We start from the raw sequence: 14,819 nt of genomic DNA, 5'->3' as shown, positions 1-14,819 counted from the left end.
TTTACCGTTAGGGAGGGAGAGGGAAGAGGGGAATAACCAAACTCCTTCTAATAGTAATTTTTATTAATTTCAGTTCAACTCGAGTGTGCAATTGAATTCCAATTTGTTTTTAAGAAATACTCATTCAATTACATTGGTATATGATATCTTTATGTTTAGTATAATTATTTATTTTAATTTCTGTTCATTTTGGGTTTCAATTGTTTCTTTATTATCTGGTCATTTTTGTTTGACTTATTATAGGACTTTATTTCTTCTGGTCTCAAGTTCAATATGCCGATTATCTTTCTTTGAAAAACTTATTTTATGGAAAGCTTTTTCTAAAATTAATTTCTGTCCAGTTTTGATTGCCAAGGTTTTATTTTTTTGGCTAATACGATGAATATTTTTCTGTTTATTCGGCTTAAGAACTGAGATATCTGATTTTCATTTATTACTTCCATTTACGGTCTTTTCATTTATTTTAAAATCCCCCTCAATAATCCTTGAAAGTACCAATAAAATGCAATAAGCCATCCTTGCGATATTGCAGATACGCGCTTTCGACAACCACGATACACATAGTGTCTTTTGATCGAGTGTAACCTCCCCGTCAACATTATTTAAAAGTTTCTACCAAATAGCCTTGATTGTTTCTGAGGTATTGCGAACACAGTTTCAGCAAGCTAGATGTACATGGTACCTTTTTATTTAGTTCAACATCTCCTAAAGTTTTAAATAAACAACATTATCCAATTCTGAGATATTGCTGTATATCTCTGGAACTGTTAAGATTACCGTACTGACCATCTGAAAGAGGACCATTAATTCCAAACCTCTCTTAACGACAAGACATTAGAATTGATCTTCCTCCCCCTACACAAAGATTGAATCAGTCCTTGATGTCAAAAAAGACTGGAACAGTACATAACTTTCACTTGTTGCCTATTATGATTCTTGCTGTTGTTGCTGTTGTTGTCTTGCTGTTGCCTATAAAAACATCTTGCTGTTGTTTCAATGAAGTGCCTTTAGGGGGCTTCTAGCTACTCATTGACCGTATCAGACACTGAATTCTCAAATGGCAGATCTCGGGTGCTTGTTAATACTTTCCACCAAGTTAATAATGACGAAGACCACACTGCCTTTCCATAATCACACAGTTCGTGGTAACGAACTGTAGTAAGGAGCGACCCGGCTCAATAGTAACCGAAACACTAAAAAATGGAATTTTGATACCAATAGTTACATCAAAAGAACCGCATTTTAATGCTGATTTTAAACATGTAAGTTTCATCAAGATTAAACTTACCCATCAAAAGTTAAGAGCCTGAGAAAATTTGTCTCGTTTCAGAAAATAGGAGAAAACACCCCTTAAAAGTCATGTGATCTTTACGAAAATCACACCATCAGATTCAGCGTATTAGAGAACCATATTGCAAAAGTTTCAAGCCCCTATCTACAGAAATGTGGAATTTCGTTTTTTTTGCCAGAAGACAAATCACGGATGCGTGTTTATTTTTTTTGTTTTTTTTTTTTTTCCAGGGGTGATCATATCGACTCAGCGGTCCTAGAATGTCGCGAAAAGGGCTCATTCTTACGGAAATTAAAAGTTCTAGTGCCCTTTTTTAGTGATCAAAAAATTTGGGGGCACCTAGGCCCCCTCCCACGCTCATTTTTCCTGAAAGTCACCGGATAAAAATTCTGAGGTAGCCATTTTATTCACCATAGTCAAAAGACCTAATAACTATGTCTTTGAGGACGACTTACACCCTCACAGTCCCCGTGGAAGGGGCTGCAATTTACAAACTTTGACCTGTGTTTAAATATAGTAATGGTTACTGAGAAGTGTACAGACGTATTCAGGGGAATTTTGGTTTGGGGGGAGAGCTAAGGTAGGGGGTCACGTGGGAGGATCTTTCCATGGAGGAACTTCTCATGGGGGAAGAGACTTTCAATGGAGGGGGCGCAGGATTTTCTAGCATTATTTAAAAAACAATGAAAAAATAAACATGAAAAGTTGTTTCTACTGAAAGTGAGAAGCAGCATTAAAACTTAAAACGAACAAAAATTATTAGGCATATTAGGGGTTTACCTGCTCGTAATACCTCGCTCTTTGCGCTAAAGTATTTTTAGTAATTTCAACTATTTATTCTACGGCCTTTCTGATTCAGGGGTCATTCTTAAGGAATTGGGACAAAATTTAAGCTTTGATGTAAAGAGCGAGGTATCGACGAGGGGTGAGCCCCCTCATATACGCAATAAAAACATACGAATACAGAACTTCGCTACGTAATTTAATTCGTAAGTTATGTATATTTTTTACTTATGAAAACGTTCGTAAAAAATTATAAGTTATAGTTGCCTTTTTAAGTAATCAAAAAAACCGGAGGGCAACTAGGCCTCCTCCCTCGCTTCTTTTTTCTCAAAATCTTCCGATTAAAACTATGAAAAAGCCATTTAGCCCAAAAAAATTTATATGCAAATTTCGTTTTAATTATTTATGTGCGGAGAACCGAGATCGAAACATGCATTAATTCAAAAACGTCCAGAAATTAAACAAAAAAACAAGTTTTTTTTAAATGAAAGTAAAGAGCGACATTAAAACTTGAAACGAACAGAAATTACTCTGTATATGAAAGGGACTTTTCCTACTCAACTCCCCGCTCTTTACGCTAAAGTTTTTGACTGTTAAAAATAGAGTTAAGAGAAAGAGTCAAAATTTAGCGTAAAGAGCGGGGTGTTGAGGAGGAAAAGCCTCTTTCATATACAGAGTAATTTCTGTTAGTTTTAAGTTTTAATGTCACACCTTACTTTCATTTAAAAAAAACTTGTTTTTTTTGTTTAATCAAACAGTTCGTGGTAACGAACTGTAGTAAGGAGCGACCGGGCTCAATAGTAACCAAAACTCTAATAAAATGGAGATACCAATAGCTAAAGTTTTTTACTGTTTTAAAAAGCAGAGTTGAGAGAAAGAGTCAAACTTTAGCGTAAAGAGCGGGGCGTTGATGAGGAATCAGACCCTTTCAAATATTAAGTAATATCTGTTCGTTTTAAGTTTTAATGTCGCTCCTTACTTTCAGCTAAAAAAAACTTTTTTTTTTTTTATTTAATACAACTACAGAAGAGAGAATAATGAGGACTTTTATTCCAAGATAGTGAACCAACAAAACCTATTAGAATATTTCGGCCCTATATCTAAGGGCCGTCTTCAGCAAAGAAAATAATAAACAATAACACACTTACAATAAAAGTTCTCGGTTAAAAATCCATTTTTTTTTTTTAAACAGCCTTGGCATCATTACTTCTTAACGAAAAGTTCAGCCAAGACTGTGTAATAAAAGCTAACATTTTACAAGCTGAAAAAGTTCATTCATTAAACTAACTGTATCAAACAGTTCATGGTAACCAACTGTAGTAAGGAGCGGCCCGGCTCAATAGTAACCAAAACTCTAAAATGGAATTTTGATACCAATAGCTACATCAAAAGAATCGCATTTTAATGCTGATTTTAAATATACTAGTTTCATCAAGTTTTGTCTTACCCCTACTACGAACCCTACTGTAGAAGTTTCAAGCTCCTATCTACAAAAATGTGGAATTTTGCATTTTTTGCCAGAAGGCAGTTCAAGGATGCGTGTTTATTTGTTTTTTTGTTGCTTTTTTCCAGGGGTGATTGTATCGACCCAGTTGTCCTAGAATGTTGCAAGAGGGCTCATTCTAATAGAAATGAAAAGTTCTAGTGCCCTTTTTAAGTGACCGCAAAAATTGGAGGGCACCTAGGCCTACTCTTCCACTTATTCCCCCACAGTCCCCGTGGGAGGGGCAACAAGTTACAAACTTTGACCAGTGCTTACATATAGTAATGGTTATTGGGAAGTGTACAGGCGTTTTCAGGAGGATTTTTTTGGTTGGGGGAGGGGTTGAGAAGAGGGGGATATGCTGGGGGAACTTTCCATCGAGAATTTGTCATGGGAGAAGAAAATTTCCATGAAGGGAGAGCAGGATTTACTAGCATTATTTTAAAAAAAAACAATTAAAAAATAAATATGAAAAAGTTTTTTCAGCTGGAAGTAAGGAACAGCATTAAAACTTAAAAAAACAGAAATTATTACCCATATGAGGGGCTCACCTCCTTCTAATACCTCGCTCTTTACGCTAAAGTATTTTTAGTAATTTCAACTATTTATTCTACGGCTTTTGTGATTCAGGGGTCATTCTTAATGAATTGGGACAACATTTAAGCTTTAGTGTAAAGAGCGAGGTACTGACGAGGGGGCGAACCCCCTCATATATGTAATAAAGACATGAGAATACAAAAGTTCTTTACGTAAGCTAATTTATGAGTTACGTAAATCTTTTACTAATAAAAAGATTCGTAAAAAATTAAAAGTTCTAGTTGCCTTTTTAATTAACCAAAAAATCGGAGGGCAACTAATCTTCCTCCCCCGCTCTTTTTTTCTCAAAATCATTCGATCAAAATTATGAGAAAGCCATTTAGCCAAAAAGAAAAAAAAAACATGCAAATTTCCTTTTGATTATTCCTCTGCGGAGAGCCAAAATCAAAACATGCATTGATTCAAAAACGTTCAGAAATTAAACAAAAAAAACAAGTTTTTTTAACTGAAAGTAAGGAGCGACATTAAAACCTAAAACGAACAGAAATTACTTCGTATATGAAAGAGGCTGCTTCCTCATCAACGCCCCGCTCTTTACGCTAAAGTTTTTTACTGTTTTAAAAAGAAGAATTGAGAGAAAGAGTCAAACTTTTGCGTAAAGAGCGGGGCATTGATGGGGAAGCAGCCTCTTTCATATACGAAGTAATTTCTGTTCATTTTAAGTTTTAATGTCGCTCCTTACTTTCAGTTAAAAAAAAACTTGTTTTTTTATTTAATTCATTAAAAATTGGAGCAATTTCTTATTTCGATATTTGCCTTCTCTGCAGCTAAACTTATAGTTCTTTTGGGATTGGGCTTGTTTTTATTCGTTCCTATTTTTGTTTTATATTGAATTAGATTAGTTTCTATAATTAATTTTTTGTACTTAGGGTTGAGTGTGTATTCACCCAAGTCTCTATTTAGGGATGTATTATTATTTAAGTTTCGTTTGATATCTCCCATTCTCCCATGTTACATAATTCTCCCAATAACGCAATGGAAAAATCATATGACACAAAAGTTCTGAACAAATTCAGTAATGATTCCCCAATAATAAGTGCTAGAGCCAATAAAAGCAACGCCTTAGTAATTATGAACAAAACAGTTAATGATAGTAAAATTCAGTCACATTTAAATGATACAAACACTTATGTTAAATCAACCCACGACCAGACTGATCAATTTGTTCAAAAAATTATAAAAGAATTAAGAACTCCGAAAGAAAATGGCAGAATCACTCCACAGCTGTACAATAAATTTCTCCCTCGTGGTGTTTTTTACTCAAAGTTTTATGGATTACCAACATTTCACAAACAAGGGATTCCTCTAAGATCCATTGTAGCTAGTACAAAATCACCTTCCTCAAGCATTGGAAAATGGTTATGCAGTGCATTTAGACCATTGCTTCACTCCTGAAAATCTTATATAAATAATTCAGTTGATCTTGTAGAAAAATTTAAACAAATAGATATTTCTGAAAATTCCATATTAAGCAGGTTTGACATAGTTTCCATGTATAATAGTATTGATGTTTCAAAATCTGAGTAATTATTACAAAATAAACTGGAAAACAATTATCATCTAATCGAAGAGTCAGTGATAGTTCTAGACATTGATGTTCTCATGCATTTGGTTAATTTATGTAACAAATATTCCATGCACTTCCAGTTTCGAGATTCATATTACAAACTGGTAAGGGGCCTTCCTATGGGAGCACCTCTATCAGGCCTACTCTCAAATATTTTCGTCGAGAATCTCGGAAACTAGGCCCTGGATTCGTATTTTCTTAATCATGTGTTTTGGGGACGTTTCATGGACGACGTAATTTCAGTTTGGAATTATGGCGAAAGTGAACTTAAACGTTTTTTAGAACATTTAATCACTTACGATAGAAACCTGCAATTCACTCTAGAGACCAAAACAGACGGAAAAGTACCTTTTTTTGATGTATTGATAATACACAGTGTGAATATACTTGATTTTACGGTTTACAAAAAACCTACGCATAATAATAGATGCCCTCACTTCAAAACTAACTATCCTCCACAGGTTAAAAGAGGTGTGGTAATATCTCTTGTGGATAGAGTACTTAATATCTGTTCAGTGCCGTATATTAAAAATGAATGAAATTTTATTACAGACATACTTTTTGGCAACGGGTACCCAATTTTGCTCAAAGATTAAAGATGCATTCTTCTAAAGCCTTAAATCCCACACCAGTAAACGATTCAAATAAACCCACAAGCACGATTTACCTACCTTATATTCCGAAAATTGCTTCAAAACTGAAAAAAGTTTGTTTAAAAAACAATTTACGTGTTGTATTCATAAGTAATTTAAGTATAATGAATCTTCTCAATTCTGGTAAGGATAAAACCCCAGTTACTCGTCTAAGAGGGGTGTATCAAATACCATGTAGTTTTGGAAATTATTACATTGCTCGAACCCACCAAAATTTAGGAACAATATCACAGCAACACAATGAAAGTATTGAAAAAGCATTAAAATCTAAAAATAACTCCATATGTTTCGATTCAGCTTTAAGCAACCATATTTTTGAAAATCCAAACCATAATCTTTGGTCTTTTATTGAATTTTTTGGCATTTTTTTTTCATTGGTTTTGTCGTACTTTCCGCGTTTTTTTTTTTTCTTTTAATCTGATCAATTATTTTGTTTGCGCGGAAGAAGAGAGGTGGTTGTTCTCTCGAAATATTCGCTTTCTATTTTTCTTCTGTATTTCCGTTTGGTCTTTAAAAACCCCATTTTTGATCGTTTTCTTTCTTTATTAAAATGTTTATAAATTTGTAAAAAGCTTGTTATTCTAATTAAACGGTCATTGTGTTTCATGAGTCATTCTTAAATAATTAGAACAAAAAGTCAAACACTAGCGTAAAGAGTGAGGTGCTGAGAAGGGGGCAATCCCCCTCATATACGCAATAATTTCTGTCTGCTTAATTTTTAATGATCCTTACTTTCAGTTGGAAAAAAAACCTGTTTTTTTTTATTTAATAACAACCACAAGCCCAAAACATACAATATCTTTGCTTTATTTTCATATAAAAATCAAACTATCTTATTCACTATCTTATTCTCCAAGAGGCCCTTGCAGCAAAGTAATTAGCACCAGAATTAAACCATGTGCTTCAGGATACTGTTAATATTACAAATCAAACAGTTCATGGTAACGAACTGTAAGAAAGGAGCGACCTGGCTCAATAGTAACCGAAACTCTATTGAACGGAATTTTGATACCAATAGTTACATCAAAAGAATCACATTTTAATGCTAATTTTAAATACATAAGTTTCATCAAGTTTAGTTCGAAGTTAGTTATACCCATCGAAAGTTACAAGCCTGAGAAAATTTGCCTTATTTTAGAAAATAGGGTGAAAAACCACCCTAAAAGTCCTAGAATCTTAAAAAAAAATCACACCATCAGATTTAGCGTTTCATAAAATCCTACTGTAGAAGTTTCAAGCTCCTATCTACAAAAATATGAAATTTTTTATTTTTTCCCAGAAGACAGATCACGGATGCGTGTTTATTTGTTTGTTTGTTTGTTTGTTTTTCCCAGGGGTGACTGTATCGACCCAATGGTTCTAGAATGTCACGAGAGGGCTCATTCTAACAGAAATTAAAAGTTTTAAGTGAGCCCTTTTTAAGTGAGCGAAAAAATGGAGGGCATCTAGGCCCCCTCCCATTGACATTTTTCCCCAAAGTCACTGGATCAAATTTTGAGATAACCATTCTGTTCAGCTTAGTCAAAAGCCTAATAACTATGTCTTTGGGGACAACTTAATACTCCACAGTCCCCGGGGGAGGGGCTGCAAGTTACAAACTTTGACCATTGTTTACAAATAGAAATGGTTGTTATGAAGTGAACAGACATTCTGAGGGGGACTTTTTCACGTTGGGGTGGGAGTGGTTCGAGGGGAGGGGGTTACGTGGGAGGATATTTCCATGGAGGAATTTCTCATGAGAGAAGAGAATATCCGTGAATGGGGCGCAGGATCTTTTATCATTATTTAAAAAAATGTGAAATTAAATAAAAAAAATTTTCAACTGGAAGTAATGAGCAGTACTAAAACTTAAAACGAACATAAAATATTACGCATAAGGGGGTTCGTCTCCTCCACAATACCCTGGTCTTTACGCTACAATATTTTTAGTAATTTCAACTATTTATTCTACGGCATTTGTGATTAAGGGGTTATTTTTAAACATTTGGGACAAAATTCAAGCTTTAGTGTAAATAGCGAGGTATTGACAAGGGGGCGAATCCCCTCATATACATAATAAAAAAACACAAATATAGAACTTCGTTACGTAATTTAATTCGTAAGGTACGTATGTTTATTACTAACAAAAAGGCTCGCAAAAAAAAAAAAAAAAAAAATCTAGTTGCATTTTTAAGTAACCAAAAATTGGAGGGCAACTAGGCCTTCTCCCCCAAGCCTTTTTTTATCAAAATCGTCCGATCAAAACTATGAGAAAGCCATTTAGCAAAAAAAAATATATGCAAATTTCGTTTTATTTATTCATGTGCGGTGAGCCAAAATCAAAACATGCATTAATTTAGAAACGATCAGAAATTAAAAAAAAAAAGTTTTTTTAACTACAAGTAAGGAGTGACATTAAAACTTAAAACGAACAGAAATTATTCCGTATATGAAAGGGGTTGACCCCTCCTCCGCGCCTCGCTCTTTACGCTAAAGTTTTTTAATTGTTTTAAAAAGTAGAGTTGTGACAAAGAGTCAAACTTTAGCGTAAAGAGCGAGGCGTTGAGGAGGGGACAACCCCTTTCATATAAGAAATAATTTCTGCTCGTTTTAAGTTTTAGTGTCGCTCCTTACTTGCAGTTAAGAAAACGTGTTTTTTTATTTAATCATAGTTAAGAAGCTGCTTAAGATAATACTAAATGCTAAGATTGACCGAAAAATAATACAAGCAAATTATTGTTTATATTGGCCATTATTTCGCAAAATTCTAACTTTAGCGTAAAGAGCGAGGTACTATCAAGGGGAAGAAACTCCTCATATACGTAATATTAGGGGGTTCGCCCCCTCGTCAATACCTCGCTCTTTACGCTAAGGTTTGAATTTTGTTCTATTTCTTTAAGAATGCCCCCTGAATCCCAAACGCCGTTTAATTAGAATATATAACTCTTTTGAAATTATTAGAAATACTTTGGCGAACTGTTTCGTTTACGTAAAAATCTGTTCGTTTTAAGTCTTAATGGTGTTCCTTACTTTCAGTTGAAAAAACTTTTTTTTTCAATTTAATTTCTGATTTTTTTATAATAATGCTTGGAATTCTCTTCCCCCATGAAAAATTCCTCCATGGAAATATCATCAAACGTAATCCTGTCCCCCCAGCCCCCCTCCCACCAGAACAAATTCCCCCGAAAATGTCCGTATACTTCCCAATAACCAATAATATATGTAAACAATGGGCAAAGTTCATAACTTGCAGCCCTTCCCCCAGGGACTTCGGGGGATTATTTTGTCCTCAAAGGGTCGATGCGACAACCCCTGGGAAAAAAAACAAATAAACACGCAACTGTGATCTTTCTTCTGGCAGAAAATACAACCACATTTTTGCAGATAGGAGCTTGAAACCTCTACAATAGGGTTCTCTTATACTCTGAATCTGATTGTGTGATTTTCATTAAGATTCTATGACTGTTAGGTGGTGTTTCTTCCTTATTCCAAAAATAAGGCAAATTTTCTCAGGCTCGTATTTTTTGATGGATAGGATTAAATTTGATGGACCTTATATATTTAAAATCAGCATAAAAATCCAACTCTTTTGATGAATCTATTTGTATCAAATTCTGTTTTTTAGAGTTTCGGTTAATATTGAGCCGGGGCACTCCTTACTTACAGTTCGTTACCACGGTCTGTTTGATTTTCGTGAATCCATATGTGCACAAGTAAGATACCAGGTCTAGCATTACACCAAGTTTAGCTGAAATGAGACAATATTTTCTGTTAAATGTGTAATAACATAAATTGAGAGATACCCCCCCCCCTTCTCTACATAATCTAGAAGATCAAAAGGTGAAGCTGGGAGTCTTAGACTTATATTTTAAAAAGTTTGAATAGACTTTAACAGCCTCTTTTATTAACTGTTCTGACGGTAAGAACTTGTGGATTGATCCAATTTCATAAAGATGCGTTCAGATATGGATATCAAAAAAGTGAAACTAGTATATTAGCCCTTACTTTTCACTAAATACAGTTAGGACCCGAAAACATTTTGCATTATATGCCCTATTCACATGCTTTACGGACCATCCCCATCCATTTCCCACAAAAATCAGGTCAGATTCTTATACCAAAAGGCATAACTAGACACCAGACTTCACTTTCCATCGAGTTCGATTAAGATAGGAGCAAGACTTTGGGGAACCTCCCCCCCCCCAGAAAATACCACATAGTGTTCAGATAGACCTAAAACGAAAAGGGAACTCTTGTTTTTACTACCTATCAAATATAGTGATGCGCAACGACCCCCTCTGGTAGATGTGCCAATGATGAGCTTCAAGACACCCCCTTTTCTATGGTTCACATTGAAGCTTTGTGGTTTCAGTCTTACTTCTGGGCCTAAGTCTCATGAGCTTAGAAAAATTGAACAAATAACCTAAATTCAATAAAAACTAAAAATAAATGGAATTATGGATGGTCATATTGACTCAGCCAAGTATTTCCCTGGATATTTAGAAGCCGGGAAGAATTGTCGATCTCAAGGAGATAATTGAATGTTCTAGTCGAATCTGGTCTTTAATGATCCCTAAAAAGGTCATTTTCAGAGAATAACATTTTTTTTTTCATCTTTTTATTCTATTCAAAAGCCTAGAATATAAAATATTTTCTTTTATCTGGAAACTTCAAGGAAGCTTCCCTACCTTCGGTGGAACTGTCCTTCTTTGCTTCACAACAGCAACAAAATTTTAATCCTATCTCATGCGGCTTCAATACGACTACTGAGTACGAAATAAGCCATGAAACAAGTAGTATCGCTCTGCAGCACAGTAATTAAATTATAAGAGTCTGAAGTAATTCCTAAGACCACACTGGTTGCACACGAAAAAACGAAGAAATTGTGAAGAAGAAAAAACGAGAAATCTGCAAATATTTAGTCAAGAGCTCCGCTCGACAGTCCAAAGTGCACGAAGTTAACTAAAGAGTAGGAAATATACATATAAGACTCTTAAGGACACAATAAAAACAGAACGAACCTCAAAAGGCAAAATACTAAATTTAAAATAGGCCCTCTTGAAGCAACGGTGAAAGGGTAACAAAACAAAACAAAATATTTAGGCCCTATCGAAGCAACGGGGAAAGGGCGAAAGTCAGTGGACTATTTGCTTCCTAAACCAGGACTTATTCCGATTCTGATATGATCCACATAATTTCTTCATATTCAAATTATATTGCTTTGCACCACGACAGGACTTAGTTCATTTTTAACTTAATCAGTACATGTCCTAGTTAGGCACAATTTTCACCACGTCACTAGGATTCCCCAGCTTCAAATGAGTCAGGACTTCGATCTTTTTTGCCCCGAAATCATGTCTTACCACATTTTGCCTCGGAGTTTGTCCCCAACTCGGACGTAGCACTTTTTTGTGCTAAGTAAGTATTTGACATGCTTTAGTACCACTTCACCAAAATGCAAATAGCTCAAATTCCTTTCAGCTCGTCTTTGAACCAAGTTTGTTGGATTTCAGCAATATTTCATAAAAGGTGATAAATTATGTCTTTTAAGGTTCTTTCGTGGATATTGAACCGATTTAACCTTCCTTATGGAGAGGGATCCCAGAATTCATGATTTTAGAATATCGCACAAAGGTGCCATAAACCTCATCAAAACTTTGATGATATGAAGTTCAGGACTTATAGTTGAGCCATTCTAGGGTTTGTACCTGATCTTATTTCTGTTGAAAGGAGGATTAGTGTTTTACAAGATCTTTTGCCAGCAGTTTAACTACTAGTTGGACTTTCATAATTTAACCAAACCTAAGACCTTTCCACTGACAAGCAAAATCCTTGATACAAGATTCAGAATCACCAATGACTACAGAAAAAAGTATGTAAAACCGGAAATTTCCCGTCATAGTATTCTCCCTCTGTTCTAAAACTTAGAGCCTTGCAGGGGTATATAATGATGAATTTGGCTGTATTGTCTAAATTTATTACTGACTTATTCTATCCGTCTATCCAATCTGGCTTATAAACCGGATTGTTCAATTGCAAACAGTGAAGAAGAAAATTCATAAACTAGCAGCTCAAGACATACCAACTGAAAAAATCTACAATCCAAAAGCACAGTCTCACTTTCTAGCTAGATCGTTGAAATCCAGATCTAGATTATGAACTTCTGATCTACATCGTCTCAAAGAGTATTTTCTAGATCTAGATTGTTGAACATCATACTCTCCAATTCAAACTCTGAATTTACAATTCGGGTTTTTCAGTGGATAAGCCTGTGAGTAAGGTGAGTAAGCCAGTTAGTAAGCTGTTTCATTTATGGTTTCGTGTGCTGCCGATCAAAAACATACCTTTGATAGTAATGGCCGCTTTTCCGCAGTAAGTAATACAAACACTAAAGATATCTTTTGACCGGAATCGAATTTCACTTTGGCGGCCGGATATACCGTCGTCCAATGAAATTATATTCCCATCTGGATAAACCTTGGGTTTGCTTTGAATTGAATTTAAAATTTCTATTTCTTCAATTGGTAAAATTGCCTTTACAGTAAACACAAACCTTATTTTTATGCTACAAGCAGAAATGCACTTCTTTTACTCCGTTCTACTACGAGCAACAGTAACGTTAAACAGTAATTTTCGACCGAACAAAATCCGCCACCAAAGTACAAGTAAAATAGAATTAGGGAGAGTTGTAAATCTTGTACAAAATGCAAGAAAATAACAAAGAAACCGATCCAATTCAGAAATCAAACTGTGCTAATTTAAAAATTAAATTGAAAACAAGAATGCCAATCAAAATAATGAACCATTTACAAAACTGGAGAAGGAAAGAGTTCTCTAAAGCATAAGGATGATAAAATACAAAAAAAAACTGACAACTCAAGATGAATAATCAACTAAAAGCATAAAATGGTATACTTAATGTGTACTAGAATGTAGAACAAAGATAACTCTGGAAAATGCTGATGTACAATGTTCACTTATAGGAGTGTTGAAGTCCTGTCGTTGCATCTGCGCTATTAACAAGCCTCAGACTAGGTTGCCTGTTTACTATTTTGGCCTTTTTAGAAGTCAAGTTGGTATTCTAAAGTTACATTTAGCAGTTAAAGCCAATCTTGTCTAACAGTGAGATTTCAGTAATATGTTATCGTTTAAAGCCCTGTTTATTCAAAGTCCATAAACTCAAATCCCAAAAAGGAAATATTTGTTAAGACTTAAGGTAACAAATATAGTGTCAATTTTCAGATGAATTTCAAATATATTACAAATATAAAATTCAATTTATTTCACAGATGGAATATCCTTAAAATTAAAAGATACTGACGTTTCATACCTAATTTATCATAAGAGTAATTACTATTAGTCAAAATCACATTTATTCTGCTGTCACTGAAGCAAAACCTTTAACTGGACTTTTTTATAGAAAAAAAGCTCAGATATAATGTTATCTTTTGTTATATATAGACTAACTTTATTATTAAGAGTATTTTGGAATAAAACCTAATGAGACTTGATAAGGGACAAAATTGTTTACGCAGCTGACTGATATTACCACCTCGAGTTCAGAGAAGGTCATAAAGAAAAACGATCCAACCATTTTTATTGATATTTTTCCAGTATTTTACACGTCCGACAAATACTCTAGGGAAGAGATTATACTCCAAAATATCACTTTACCAATATTAAAATTTGCAATTAAAGATCTAATAGCAGCGCTGATTTTAAGGTCAATTTATTTAAGTCATTTAATTTATCATTCAATTTATTATTTTTATTCAATTTGTTCAATTTATTTCTTTATTATTATTCAATTTATTTAATTCATTTAATTTATTATTCAACTTATTATTCAATTTATTATTTTTATTCAATTTATTTATTCATTATTATTCAGTTTACTTAATTCATTTAATTTATTATTCAATTTATTATTTTTATTCAATTTAATTAATTTATTTATTCAGTATTATTCAATTTATTTAGGTTATTTTATTTATTATTTGATTTATTATTCAATTTATTATTTTTATTCAATTTACTCAATTTATTTATTCGTTATTATTCAATTTATTTAATTCATTTAATTTATTATTTAATTTATTATTCAATTTATTATTTTTATTCAATTTATTATTTCATTATTCTTCAATTTATTTAAGTCATTTAAGATTGGTCCTAAGTTGGTGTTGCAGCTTGTATTAATTGCCAAGAAAAGATGATTGGAGTCTTTTTTTGGATAATATTATAATGAGAAGAGAAATCACTAGTGCAACAGCACAAACACATAGAAAAAAAAAAGACAGAAGGAGAAAAGAAAGACTGTTTTCCTACATTAGTGATTAATATAGATCAGCACTTGAATGAGGCCTTAACCCTACTCATCCATACAATCGAATAGGTCGAACAGCATAGCCATACACAATCAACCATAAAGAATAATCCATGGACAGGCAGTCGTGTCGTCAGTAA

Source organism: Artemia franciscana, chromosome 9 (assembly GCF_032884065.1).
Source record: "Artemia franciscana chromosome 9, ASM3288406v1, whole genome shotgun sequence".
In the NCBI taxonomy this organism is placed as follows: domain Eukaryota; kingdom Metazoa; phylum Arthropoda; class Branchiopoda; order Anostraca; family Artemiidae; genus Artemia; species Artemia franciscana.
Note: the sequence above shows the minus strand (reverse complement) of the source record.